Source organism: Hyperolius riggenbachi, chromosome 6, assembly GCF_040937935.1.
Source record: "Hyperolius riggenbachi isolate aHypRig1 chromosome 6, aHypRig1.pri, whole genome shotgun sequence".
NCBI classification, from domain to species: Eukaryota; Metazoa; Chordata; class Amphibia; order Anura; family Hyperoliidae; genus Hyperolius; species Hyperolius riggenbachi.
Genome location: NC_090651.1, coordinates 33603917 through 33617964, shown reverse-complemented (window position 1 = coordinate 33617964; position 14048 = coordinate 33603917). Strand labels below are relative to the sequence as shown.

Genomic DNA, 14048 nt, shown 5'->3' with positions numbered 1-14048 from the left:
CCTAACCTTAATCACCCCTCTACGCCTAACCTTATGCCCCGCCGCCAATTGCTTCAAAAATCAAACAAAAAACATTGTTTTTCTGGCACCGAACATTGACGCCTACTGATGAGAGCAGCATTGTGGGGTAATTTGGGTGCCTGCTGCACCCGATAAACATTGATGCAGATGCCCACATTTTTCCCTTAATACTGCCAATGGACATGCCCAAAATGCAGCATTTGCAAAAATGGCGTAAGACGATGGCACCGGCGCTGCCAATTTATTTGAATGGGAATGCTATAATCATGAGCACCGCAGCCGTCTCAGCAAGCGTCCGTGTGAACCAGGCCTTACTGCTTTTTCCACTCCTTCCAATGACTTCCTCACTGATACTTCTTTCCATGTACAGCTACAATACTTTTCTAGTTAAAAATATAAGGGAAGATGCCGAGAGCCCAGTAAAGTGTAGTATGTACTGTGAATTGGGTATGGAAGGTAAGTATAGGTAGGTTATACTCACAAACATGGTTTACCGTCCAGGTAACCACTATGAAGGCAGGTGAGGAGATGAGACCTGTCCCCACTCAGGATTAAGAAGTCGCTCTCTGTAGATCGGGAAAAGGAGAAATTCCCCTCCACCAGGGGTGGAACAACAGCAATGGTAGTACAGAGGCGCCAAAATAAAAACAGTATTTCTTTAATATAAATAAAATGAAGTAGGTACCGGTGGACTTACCCCTCCAAAGTAGACGCAAAAATGCCGTTTCAGGCAAAAAACAATTTATTTACATACTCCGAACAAGGTGCAACGCGTTTGTGGGTATATTCCACTTCCTCAGGCAATAAACAGGAGCATATGCCTGAAACTGCATTTTTGTGTCTGCTTTGGAGGGGTAAGTCCACCCCTACCTACTTCATTTTATTTATATTAAAGAAATACTGTTTTTACTCTTTTAGCGCCTCTGTACTACCAATACTTCTCTATGGCTGCGCCCAGTCTCTGGACCTCCCTCTCTTGTCCTATTGCTTGCCTTGAGACTACCATTAACACATCAGAACCAACTCTGAGGGACTGCCTACTCCTCATCCTCTTATTATTGTTTAGCCACAATTCTATTTGCCATATGTACTGCCTGCTATACTTTCCTCCAGGTTCATGTCAGTTTGTGTATCCAGTGTAAACTGAACCCCCATTATTAACAGCACTTTAAAAACAATATTAATAAAAATATGCAATTCTTACACACAAATGGAATTGAAGGTCACATGAAAAGCGTTTTGAGTTTTGGCAAACAAGTCGTCTTGGCAATAAGACGGACCTCTCAGTTTGTAGTGTCTGTTTCTCATTATGGCTAAACTCCAGCCAAAATTGCTATCTTAGTTTCTGATACTGTATTGTTCAAACAGTTTAGACTATCTCCAAGATTTATTGCTGTCACTGGGCTTGATTCACTAAACCGTGATAACTAAAATATCACACCTTATCAACGATATCACACCTTATCAAAGTGAACATGCCTTACCAGAGTAGCATAGCGAGCGCTATGAACCCGCAGGGGCTCAGGGCAGGACGAGTGCCATTGCCAATTAGCAGGCATACGTTCGTAGCGCTCGCTATGCTACTCTGAAAAGGCATGTTAACTTTGATAAGGTGTTATATCTTTTATAAGGTGTGATATCTTTGATAAGGTGTGATATTTGAGCTATCACAGTTTAGTGAATCAAGCCCCCCTGTCTCCATATGGGAAAACTGTTCTACCTGTCCTGAAAGCACTGGCACTGCAAATACCGAGCTGTTCATTTTGGCACCACAGGAACTGGCGCTTTTTCGACAGTCCTAGACTGCAATAATAATTGCGGCTATGGGGCACCAGGGAGGTTCATTTTGGTGCAAATAATTCAGCAAGTGACACGAGTGATGCGATGAATGTCGCAAGTGTTCTGGAAGCAGCGATCGTCATCTGTAAGTGTTTGGCAAGTGGCGCAAGTGTTCGGCAAGCAAAAATCTATTAACCCTTCGCACTCTCGCATGCAAATGTTCAAACAAATGCATTCACAGATTCACTCATCCAGGCACAACTGTTATCCCTACAGCTAAGTTAAAAGCCGGGGTCTTAGTTCACAGAAGAATGCATTCTTATGCTTAGTCACCTATACTGCGCATAAGTACCCAGGTAAACATAGGTGTCCTAACTCTGGCCCTGAAACATGCATAGTGCAGACATGCAAACACATTCATTGTATCAAACCTATCAATGGATTAGGAGCACACATCCTGACGTCCTCTCCTGGGACAGACGGTGCATATTACCAATCGCACAAGGGAGCTAACATTATGTGTCCATGTGCACCATGCACATACACCAGCATAAGCTGTCTGCATGCTGACAAACAAAATAGGGGAAGGGGATTTGTTTGAACATTTGCATGCAAGAGTGCGAAGGGTTAATAGATTTTTGCTGTTTTCTAGCCACACCCCCTTCAGCACCTCCCTTTCCTTAATAACTTATTTAATGTCCTAACTAGATGTGCCTGGATATATGTATTTTTTTCTTTTTCGGCAAGCAGTGGCGAGCAATCTGTAAGTAGCGCTGGATATAGTAGAAAGGTGAGTGTTAGATATATCAGTAGAAAGGTTATTGTTGGGCGTATCAGTAGGACGGTTAGTGTTGAGCTTTTTGGTAGGAAGGTTAGTGTTAGACCTATCAATAGGAAGGTTAGTGTTGGCCAGATTGGGAGGAAGCTTAGTGTTAGGGGTATCAGTAGGAAGGTTAGTGATAGGTGTATTGGTAGGAAAATTAGTGTTGGGTGTTTCGGTAGGAAGGTTAATGTTAGACGTCTTATATACTATCATATAGATAGGAAGGTTAGTGATAGGTGTAGTGGTAGGAAGGTTAGTGTTGGGCATATTAGTAGGAAGGTTAGCGTTGGATGTACTGGTAGGAAAGTTAGTGTTGGGCGTATTGGTAGGAAGGTTAGTGTTGAGTGTTTAAATAGAAGGGTTAGTGTTGAGCGTATCGAAAGCAAGATTTATGTTAGGCGTATCAGTAGGAAGGTTAGTGTTAGGCGTATCGGTAGGAAGGTTAGTGTTAGGCACCAGTAGGAAGGTAAGTGTTGGGCATATCAGTAGGAAGGTTAGTGTTAGGTGTATTGGTAGAAGGGTTAGTGTTGGGTGTTTTAGTAGGAAGGTTAGTGTTGGGCATAGCAGTAGGAAGGTTAGTGTTAGGTGTATTGGTAGAAGGGTTAGTGTTGGGTGTTTTAGTAGGAAGGTTAGTGTTGGGCGCATTGGTAGGAAGGTTTGTTTTAGGCATAGTGGTAGGAAGGTTAGATTAGGCTTATCGGTAGGAAGGTGTTAGGCGTACTGGTAGAAAGGTTAGTGTTGGGTGTATGGAAAGGAGAGTTAGTGTTGGGAGTATCAGGAGGAAGGTTAGTGTTGGGCGCATCAGGAGAAGGTTAGTGTTAGGCTTATCGGTAGGAAGGTAAGTGTTAGGCGTATTGGTAGGAAGGTTAGTGTTGGGTGTATCGGTAGGAAAGTTAGTGTTGGGTGTATCGGAAGGAAAGTTAGTATTGGGTGTATCGGTAGAAAGGCGAGTGTTGGGTGTATGGGTAGGAGGGTTAGTGTTAGGGCAGGGGTAGGGGGAGATTAGAAGGGTACCAATGGGAACAAAAAAAAATATGTCGCTACCAGTAGAAGAATATTAGTAACATTAGGTTACCAATATTACAATTATTGACACAGCTTGAGGCAAAAAAATAGCCCCTGGGTCCTTCTTCAATTCACTTTTCACCTATATTTTCTCAGAGAGAGAGAGAGAGAGAGAGAGAGAGAGAGAGAGAGAGAGAGAGAGAGAGAGAGAGAGAGATAATGGCCCATATACAATTAACTAAAAAATGAACTCCTAGGCGAATACTAAGGAGAAAAAAAGTGAAATTCATATGGGCAAATATTTATTTTTCTGTTTAAAATTACTTTCGGCACTCTGCAATTGAAAAAGTAACAAAAAGTAGGTGAAACGGCACTGCCAAAATTATTTTGAGTATTTTCTTGTTAGTATTTTTTATTAGCAATGTGTGAAAATACCACCTAGGATTATTGAACTTTATTAAAGGGAAGGTTCAGGGAGGGTGGGTAAAAAATAAAAATCAAATTCCACTTACCTGGGGCTTCCTCCAGCCCGTGGCAGGCAGGAGGTGCCCTCGCCGCCGCTCCGCAGGCTCCCGGTGGCCGACCCGACCTGGCCAGGCCGGCTGCCAGGTCGGGCTCTTCTGCGCTCCAAGGCCCGGAACTTCTGCGTCCCACGCCGGCGCTCTGACGTCATCGGACGTCCTCCGGGCTCTACTGCGCAGGCGCAGAACTACTGCGCATGCGCAGTAGAGCCCGGAGGACGTCCGATGACGTCAGAGCGCCGGCGTGGGACGCAAAAGTTCCGGGCCTTGGATCGCAGAAGAGCCCGACCTGGCAGCCGGCCTGGCCAGGTCGGGTCGGCCACCGGAGACCACCGGGAGCCTGCGGAGCGGCGGCGAGGGCACCTCCTGCCTGCCACGGGCTGGAGGAAGCCCCAGGTAAGTGGAATTTGATTTTTATTTTTTACCCACCCTCCCTGAACCTTTCCTTTAAAGGGGCACTATGGCAAAAATTGTAAAATTTAAAAGGGAAAAATTTAAAATATGTGCAAACATAAACAAATAAGAAGTACGTTTTTTCCAGAGTAAAATGAGCCATATATTACTTTTCTCCTACAGTATGTTGCTGTCACTTGCAGGAGGTAGTAGAAATCTGACAGAAGTGACAGGTTTTGGACGAGTCCATCTCTTCATAGGGGATTCTCAGCAAAACTTTTATTCTTTGTAAACACATCCCCTAAAAAGGATTTAAAGAGAACCAGAGACGAAGCACCCTCATGTATTTTATTACATTTATCAGTGAGAACATGACAGTAAACACCTACCCTGCTTTTAGTTTCATTCTTATCTGCTTAATTAGTCTATTAGCAGCTGTGATAAGAATCCCCGACTGGCTCAGTCTAGGTTTGACCTGGAATCATTATAGCTGAGTCACTCTTCTATGGAGTCTTTTCAAGCCCAAGCCTGCCACCTCCTGGCTCAGATTTCCTGCTTTGCATACTGAGAGCTCTGATGACATGGGAGGGGCTGCTGCTGCTGAGAGAGAATCTCTGAAACAGACAAGTGTGGCTGCAATATGATCCCTGTGTGCTCTGTGTGCACTAGATAATGATGATGACTGCAGTTTCATTCCTATGAGAGACAATTCCTACAGGCAGCTGCACATCATACCAAAATGAAAGCACACAGATGAAAGGCTGCAGCAGCCTTTCTCATATAGCCTAGATAGCAGCCTAGTCTCATATAGCCTAGACAGCACATCCAGAACAACTCATAACCCGGAAGCAGAAGGGATATGAGCCGGCGGCCATATTTGATTTTTCCTGGAGCAATAATGGATAAAAAACACTAAAAAAGGCACACCAGAGCGGCGAAATTATCAGGTAGAGCATTTATTCTTTACAAGCTATCGACTGATATGTTTATTTTGTGTGAAACGTTCATCTCTGGTTCCCTTTAAACAATGATGCTGGCCAGCTTCCCTGCTCGCTGCACAGTTTTTTGGCAGTTGGACAGAGCAACTGCCATTCACTAAGTGCTTTTGAAACTAAATAAATCCCTGAGAATCCCATATGAAGAGATGGACTAGTCCAAAACCTGTCGCTTCTGGCAGATTTCTACTACCAACTGTAAGTGACAGCAACATAGGAGAAAAGTAATTTATGGCTCATTTTACTCTGGAAAAAAAATGTACTTATTTGTATATGTTTGCACATATTTTAAATTTTACAGTTTTTTGCCATAGTGTCCCTTTAACCATTTCTATTAACAAAAGAAAAACAAAGTTTGCTTTCTTAAAACAGAAAGAATTTGCGATAATTCAGGTTGGAGTGAGCTTGAGATGTCCCAGTGCATCACTGCTGAATATATGCAAATTAACCATTGTACCCTTAGAAGCTAAACACACCTCCAGAACCGCTGGAATGCAATGATGTGTCAGCTTGTTAATTTGTACAGAGCCATAATAATCCAACATGCATACAGACTGTTTTGGATTGTTTGATCCTCATCAGTGCATGGCATGGATTAATTTGGCTCTGTGGAGTAGGGCTTGTAACACCGAGAGGTACAGACTAACCAGCAAGCTCATGGTGATCCAGAACTCATTGGAGTGTGTGAGGGACTACAATGGTCCTAAAAGCCCCCTTACTAAAATACTAAGGAAAACAAGAGTTTGCTTTGTTAAAACAGAAAGAATTTGCGATAATTCATGAAAAGCACAGCTCAGCAAACTTTGAAATGGAAATTTTTAATGGATAATTGTTAAGATTCCATTCCACAGTATTATGCTGAGATGTGATGATGTACTGAAAATCTTTACCTATTTATTATTATTGATATATTAAGTGCCAGCATATTCCGTGGCGCTGTACAAAGTAGGAAAACAAGCGGTACATAATGATAAAGACAATGATATACATCAATTATGGACGCTGATTGTGGATCAAACAATATGAACAAATTATATGGCGAATATCAATCATTTCTTGATCTCTCTACCATTTTTTAACTTCTGACTTTGTTATGTCTTGATTATTTTTTTCCCTTTTTCGCTTAAAGAGAAACTCCAACCTAGAATTGAACTTTATCCCAATCAGTAGCTGATACCCACTTTTACATGAGAAAAATAATGATTTTCACAAACAGACCATCAGGGGGCGCTGTATGACTGATTTTGTGCTGAAACCCCTCCCACAAGAGGCTCTGGTACCGTACGGTACTCTGGGCAAACTGCCACAATGTAACAATGTTCAGACAGGAAATAGCTGCTTACAGCTGTCTGTTAAAGCCAGACCAGCTACATAATCTGCCCACAGTAACAATGTCACCATGTAAAACATGTCAGAATGTGAATCTGGGAGAGGAAAGATTTTACAATGAGCAAACACTGACTAAATCATGTATACATAATTATTGTAAAAATGAAGCACTTTTTTTATTACATTATTTTCACTGGAGTTCCTCTTTAAGTTCCTCTTTAATAATCTTTCAGCCAGTGAAAATGCTGAGAAAAAAGATGCACCGTTTATGAAATAAAACCTCATTGTCTGTAGGCTTATCAGTGACTGCATAATACTATATATACACCATTCCCCGGATGTTTACCTCAGCCTTCCTGGCCAGATCAGCAGCGGTCCGACTAATGTAAATATTACACTAGCACCAAAGGCTAATAGAGGAAAATTCATCAAGCAAGGAATTAAACAGAACACAAATAAAAAGTGAAAGCAGAGACAAGTACGCAATACGAAACTGTGAGGCGGGGATAAGAGGGTTTCCACTAAGGCCCCTTTTACCGACAAGCGCGTAGTTCAGCCTTTCGGTTACAGTTTCATGCAGCTAAAGGTCAGCGTTTATAAGGCTCTTTCACACTTACCAACATGTGCAGGTTCGGATGCGCATTACCGATGCACGGAATGCGCCGCAGGGTTCTGATTTAGTTTGAATCTGTGGCTGTAGCACAAATTAACCCAACAGGAAATTGCATGCGTCGTGTGATAAAATGTCCCCGAATGCGTTACATTGCGACGCGCGGGAATGCTTTCCCCACAGGGAGTGGACTTTCATGTTACCATGCATGTCGCACACAATGTGCAGTGCGTTATAACTAGCGTTGATTGTAATCTGCTAACTGCGATTATGTGAAATTTTGCAAACATTTTACGGCCACACATAATTACGATTTGGACATTCAATTGATTCAATTGATAATCCATTCGTAATTTTGCTAAATTTTGGTGTCATTTCATGACAACTTTAGTGGTTGATAGCAAAGCCCGCATATGTGCTATCATCAGCAAAATTGCTATGTAGGTTCAAAGGAATAGAGGGAACAAATTAAAAAAAGAAGAGTTTTTCAAAAAGACCTTCGGCTTGATTCACTAACCGGCGCTAAGCTGGTTAGTGTGCCTTATCTGAGCTTAGTGTGCCTTATCTGAGTTAGTGTGCCTTATCTGAGTTAGTGTGCCTTATCTGAGTTAGTGCACCTTATCTGAGGTTAGTGTGCCTTATCTGAGGTTAGTGTGCCTTATCTGAGTTAGTGTGCCTTATCTGAGGTTAGTGCCCCTTAAGTAGCTTTGTGCACACTAAAAGATGCACAAAGCTACATCGCGCACTGCACGATAACATCGCACCCGCTATACTGTACATGATGCGACCTAAACGGCGCATCAGTGCACCGTATGCGACCTTATGGTCGCATCATACACAGTATAGCAGGTGCGACGTTATCGTCGCACCACGCGCAAAGATCAACGCATTACGCTGTGCACGCTGTGCGCGGTGCAGTGCGCAATGTAGCTTTGTGCATCTTTTAGTGTGCACAAAGCTACTTAAGGGGCACTAAGTTCAGATAAGGCACAGTAACCTCAGATAAGGCACAGTAACCTCAGATAAGGCACACTAACCTCAGATAAGGCACACTAACCTCAGATAAGGCACACTAACCTCAGATAAGGCACACTAACCTCAGATAAGGCACACTAACTCAGATAAGGCACATTAACCTCAGATAAGGCACACTAACCTCAGATAAGGCACACTAACCTCAGATAAGGCACACTAACCTCAGATAAGGCACACTAACCTCATATAAGGCACACTAACCTCAGATAAGGTTAGCGCTGTAGTTTGTGCCCACTAAGTGATAAGGCACACTAACCGGCTTGGTGCCGGTTAGTGAATCAAGGCCCTAGTAGTTTTTGAGAAACTGATCTTAAAAATGCAAAGAAAAACGTTTTATAAACTAATGACAGTTTAAAAACCATTTTTGCTTTGCATTTTTAAGGTTGATTTTCTGAAAAACTACAAGGTCTTTTTGAAACATTATTATTTTTTTGCTTGTTCCTACTATTCGCCTTAACATAGGTAGCAATTCTGGCAATGAGGGCTATGCTATGAACCACTAAAGTCTGCACAAAATTATGCAAAAATTACGTGAAATTACGGTTCCTGATTACATTTACAAACAAAATGAATTAAGATTTTTTTCCTGAAATATTGGATTACTATTTTGCAGCATAATTGTGAATTAAGATGTGAAATTATGATCATGCGAAATTCTTCCTCATCCCTAGTCCTAACTGACACCATTGCACATAAGCATGAAAGGGCCCTAACACTGTCCCTTGTGTCACCCCTTGTGTCTTCGTTTGACATGCAGTAGTGTAACCTAGCAACAAAAAAACCCCAATCACACTAATCAAATCTTCCAGAAATGGACGTCCCAACAGGTCAGATTGATAGTAATTTAGAATGATTTTGTTTAAAATTATTGATCTGACCGAACAGAAAATCTCCATTGATCGGAGATAGGGCAGAAGCAGCTGTAGATCAACAGCCCATAGCACTGACTTGCCTTGCACGGTGCAACTCTGATGCTGGATAGATTTTCAATAGATTTCATGTTGAAATCTCTGGCTGTATTTCTGGCCAAAATCCTGCTATTTTGCGATTGAATTGTATTCATATGTTCTACTCTTTCATGCACTTTCCACACCTTGCACTTTACTTCACACTGACAAAGCCTCCTATATGGAGGCGAAACATGTAGGGGTTTCTTGAGGGTCACTGTTGTATTTTATCATCTTGAGGATAGGAAGGGCACAACTACATTATAACAGAACCCAAATCTTTGCTTTATAAGGACTGCTGATTAGGAACTCACTTCATTTAAAAAAAAATATTGTCTCCGTACTCGATATTTTAATGATTTATCAAAAACTCTGTTTTATTACCGGTATATCCTTATTTAAAGGAACAGCCCCTATTGCGTTTAACTCCAATAAGAATCTTGCCTGAGGAGTATTTTCATTGGTCAGATCTGTGAACCAAGAAGAAGCCACAGTGGAATATTTGAAGATGCTTTTTCCCGTGGTTCCTTTTTCTGTGCCTTAATAGTGAGGATTTAAGAATCCTTTTCAAAAGCATCTTTAAATTCCCTGCTGGGGTTTCTTATTGGTTTACTGGACTGACCAATAAAATTCTCAGTGGGAAATAAACAGAAACTAGTTGGTGAAGCAGCAAGCAACAAGTGATGTGTGGTGAGGAAGACAGCTCAACCAATGCTAAACCAATCGCTCTCCAATTCTACTCTTTAACTACTAAGGAGCAGTGGACACAGACACTTAAAGAGACTCTGAAGAGAGAATAAATCTCGCTTCAGAGCTCATAGTTAGCAGGGGCATGTGTGCCCCTGCTAAACCGCCGCTATCGCACCGCTAAACGGGGGTCCCTTCACCCCCAGACCCACCCCCGCAAACCTTGGTCGTAGACTTGGTCGTAAATCTTCTTTTCCTGGAGGCAGGGCTAACGGCTGCAGCCCTGCCTCTAGTCGCATCTATCAGACGCGCATCGCCGCCTCTCCCCCGCCCCTCTCAGTGAAGGAAGACTGAGAGGGGCGGGGGAGAGGCGGAGATACGCGTCTGACAGACGCGCGTGGGGCAGGGCTGCGGCGGTTAGCCCTGCCCCAATGCGGAAGCGCTCCCCCGCTGTGCGGAGGGGATTTGGGGGTGAAGGGACCCCCGTTAAGCCGCGGGATAGCGCCGTTTTAGCAGGGGCACACATGCCCCTGCTATCTATGAGGTCTGAAGCGAGATTTATTCTCGCTTCACACTCTCTTTAAAGAGACTCCGTAACAAAAATTTCATCCGGTTTTCTTCCATCCTACAAGTTCCAAAATCTATTCTAATGTGCTCTGGCTTACTGCAGCACGTTCTACTATCACCATCTCTGTAATAAATCAACTTATATCTCTCTTGTCAGACTTGTCAGCCTGTGTCTGGAAGGCTGCCAAGTTCTTCAGTGTTGTGGTTCTGTGATGCATCTCCCCCCTCCAGGCCCCTCTCTGCACACTGCCTGTGTGTTATTTAGATTAGTGCAGCTTCTCTCTGCTCTATTATCTTTTACAAGCTGGATAAATCCTCCTCTGAGCTGGCTGGGCTTTCACATACTGAGGAATTACATACAGGCAGAGCTGTCTGCACTCTGCAGGAAGAAACAGCCTGACACTTCAGTGGAAGATAGCTGCAGGGGGAAAGAAACACACAAATGATCTCTTGAGATTAAAAAGGAAGGCTGTATACAGCCTGCCTGTGTATGGATGTATTTTCTATGTGTGGACATACTGTACATCAACCTACTTCCTGTTTTGGTGGCCATTTTGTTTGTTTATAAACAAACTTTTTAAAACTGTTTTTAACCACTTTTAATGCGGCGGGGAGCGGTGAAATTGTGACAGAGGGTAATAGGAGATGTCCCCTAACGCACTGGTATGTTTACTTTTGTGCGATTTTAACAATACAGATTCTCTTTAAAGGACTGATTTTCGATGATGGACTAATAAGTCATTTGCCAGAAAAGGTGCCTATTGGATGCATAGTGTGATTAATTGAGGTAAAATGATTGTTGGGTGCATAGTGGTCTAAGTTTGTAAGAGTTAGTCATGACCATTACTCAGAGCCGGGACAAGGTCCTCCAGCACCCAAGGCTGAGACACAAAAGTGTGCCCCCTCATCCCTCCCACCCCAGCCGTCACACTGATTACTATTAGACTAAGAGGTGCCCCCAACACCTTAATCTCTAGTTATCTGGCTTGCAGTTACTGCCGTGTATCCTCTTTTCTTATTTATCTCTGCTTCAAACACAAGAGGGGAATGATAGCTGAGTACCCCCTCCTACACTGTGCCCTGAGGCTGGAGCCTCTCTCGCCTCTGCCTCGGCCCGGTCCTGTCATTACTATTTCTGATGACATTTTAAAAAAAATTGTGTGAACTAATTGAGGTAAAATAATCGCTATTCCCAACTGATTTTCAACCATGCACACTATGGGCTTGATTCACTAAGACAAATAGCATGCCTTATCAGAATTAACACGCCTTATCAAAGTTAACACGCCTTATCAGAGTAACATAGCGAGCGCTACGTACCCACAGGGGCTCAGGGCAGGACGAGTGCCATTGCAGCAGGCATAAGTTCGTAGCGCTCGCAGTGCTACTCTGATAAGGCATGTTACTTTGATAAGGTGTGATATCTTTGATAAGGTGTGATATCTTTGATAAGGTTTGATATTTGAGTTACCACGGTTTAGTGAATCAAGCCCCAGGTGTCGTTTAAAGCGGATTTTGATCATTTTGGTCAGATCATTCATTGATCAGCATGCAGTATTATTGGTTTATGTGTACAAGGCCTTTGGTTTTCTCACTACTGCAGTGGTTAGCAGTCTGTGTAAAGTGGTAAGAAGATGACTATAAACTAGTGCACACCAAGTCACAACAGGCACACGCTCTGATAATGTTGCAGCTTGCCTCACAAATTACTGGCTTGCTCCTCCTCCTCTAAACCAGTAGGTCAGAACCTACAGAAGAGGGTTAAAATATTCCACCATAGATCTCTGCGCTGTCCCCTTAGTCTACACCCCCAGGGAATCAAACACTCCGAAACCATCGTCTTTAGTTGGGGAGGTGGAGAGACAGATTGCTCACTCTGTCATCAGACATCTCACTCCTCACAGCCACAACTCCAGTGTCTGTACAGGTAAGCACAGGCCAGACCTGACTAGTCTACCTCCTTCTAGAAACGGACCAGACCCAACCAGTCTATTTCCTTCCAGATACAGACCAGACCTGACCAGTCTACCTCCTTCCAGCTATGGAGGAGGAACTGCCATGGCTTTGCCAGAACTCGGCTCTTTAGCTGCTGGAGAAAACATTTCTCAGGTTCTTTTGGGCAGAGAAACAAAAGCATTTACTAGGTGTCGACTGAAAAAAGGAGCATGGAAATTTGGGCGCCCAGTAATCCTGATAGTAAAATATTAGCATTTAATACTGATATTTTACTATTAAAGTGTAAAATATCAGTAATAAAACTAATGGGAGTCTTTTTCTTTAAAAAAAAGAACAAACCAGATACTTACCTAAGGAGAGGGAAGGCTCTGTGTCCTAATGATCCTTCCCTCTCCTCTCCCAGTGCCCTTGGTGCAGCGCTGGCTCCCACGTTATAATCCCCCGCCACGGGGGACTTCGGAAGTCTTGGCAGCCGAGTCCTCACAAAGACAGGCAGCTCCATACCGTGCAGAATGGAGTGGCCCGTCTTCAGGAGCACTCAGGCTACCGAAGACTTCCGAAGCTTCCCTTTGGCGGCGGAGAGAGCAGTCTTTGACTACTTTAGTCAGATACTGCTACAGGGGCTAACCTACGCTGGAATTGGCCCCCGGGAGAGGAGAGGAAATGTTCCCCCCCCTTCCCCTGGAAGCTTAACCCTGCCCCCGCACAAACTTCCTGCCTGACACCTAACCCTATACCCCTCCGTACAAATACTCTAACTGACGCCTAACCCCCCATCCCCCCACATAAGCTTCCTACGTGACACCTAACTCTAAACCTCCCCCGCACAAACACCATAACTGAACCCTAACCCTGAACTCTTTTTTGGGTGGAGAGGTTGTTAGGTTGGCACTGCAGCAAATGAGAGGTTTCTTGAGCAGGGAGCTGGGAGAACCCACAGTGCATCACACACTATATGGCTGTGACTGTGTGCTCTGATCGGAAGCCATAGCGATATGCTGCACAGGAGAAGGAGAGAGAGGAGAGGACACCGGCACTGCAGTCAACTGTTTATTCCATAGTGTGACAAAGTTACAAGCATAAAAAACACATCTGTGCAAACATGCAACATACCAATCTGGGCGGCAGTGTGGGTGAATATGGGTGCTGGGCACTGTAAGCCTTACGGCCATTTCGCGCAAAAACGCTTCTACGGAGGCTCTGGTGAAGCCACACAGACAGAAATTACAACCAGAGTACATTATCCCTGCACTCCGAATACAGGCCGGTTCTAGAGTTTTTGCTGCCTAAGGCAAACTGGTAAGGATGCACCCTCAGCCTTCCCCTTCCTGATTTGGAATGACCCACACAATCAGACAATTGAATCTGCTTCATTTAATG

At 43.6% G+C, this 14048-nt stretch overlaps 1 protein-coding gene across 1 annotated transcript in view; it reads right to left on the bottom strand.

Annotated features, from left to right (window-relative positions):
* COL24A1 (collagen type XXIV alpha 1 chain) overlaps positions 1-14048 on the bottom strand; it is a 505872-nt gene that overhangs the window by 418402 nt on the left and 73422 nt on the right. The window lies entirely within an intron of this gene.